We start from the raw sequence: 401 nt of genomic DNA, 5'->3' as shown, positions 1-401 counted from the left end.
GAACAAAAACTTTCAATACATCTCAGCTGTGTGTGAATTTCTTGTTCTTGCTGTATGTATTATTTGAAAAAAAAAATTATACGATCCTAGTTTTACATTTTGTATGTCATTAGGATGGTTCTTGTTACTGTTTTTAGTAATTCCTGGCCCGGCATGGCCAGGTGGGTTAAGGCGTTCGACTCGTAATTTGATGATCGCGGGTTCGAATCTCCGTCGCACCAAACATGCTTGCTCTTTCAGCGTTATAATGTGACGATCAATCCCACTATTCGTTGGTAAAAGAGTAGCTCAAGAGTTGGCGTTGGGTGGAGATGACTAGTTGCCTTCCCTCTAGTCTTACACTAAATTAGGGACGGCTACCATAGATAGCCCTCGAGAAGCTTTGTGGGAAATTAAAACAA

The sequence above is a fragment of the Tachypleus tridentatus genome, chromosome 5 (genome assembly GCF_004210375.1).
Source record: "Tachypleus tridentatus isolate NWPU-2018 chromosome 5, ASM421037v1, whole genome shotgun sequence".
Lineage (NCBI taxonomy): Eukaryota > Metazoa > Arthropoda > Merostomata > Xiphosura > Limulidae > Tachypleus > Tachypleus tridentatus.
This window is presented reverse-complemented; position numbering follows the sequence as displayed.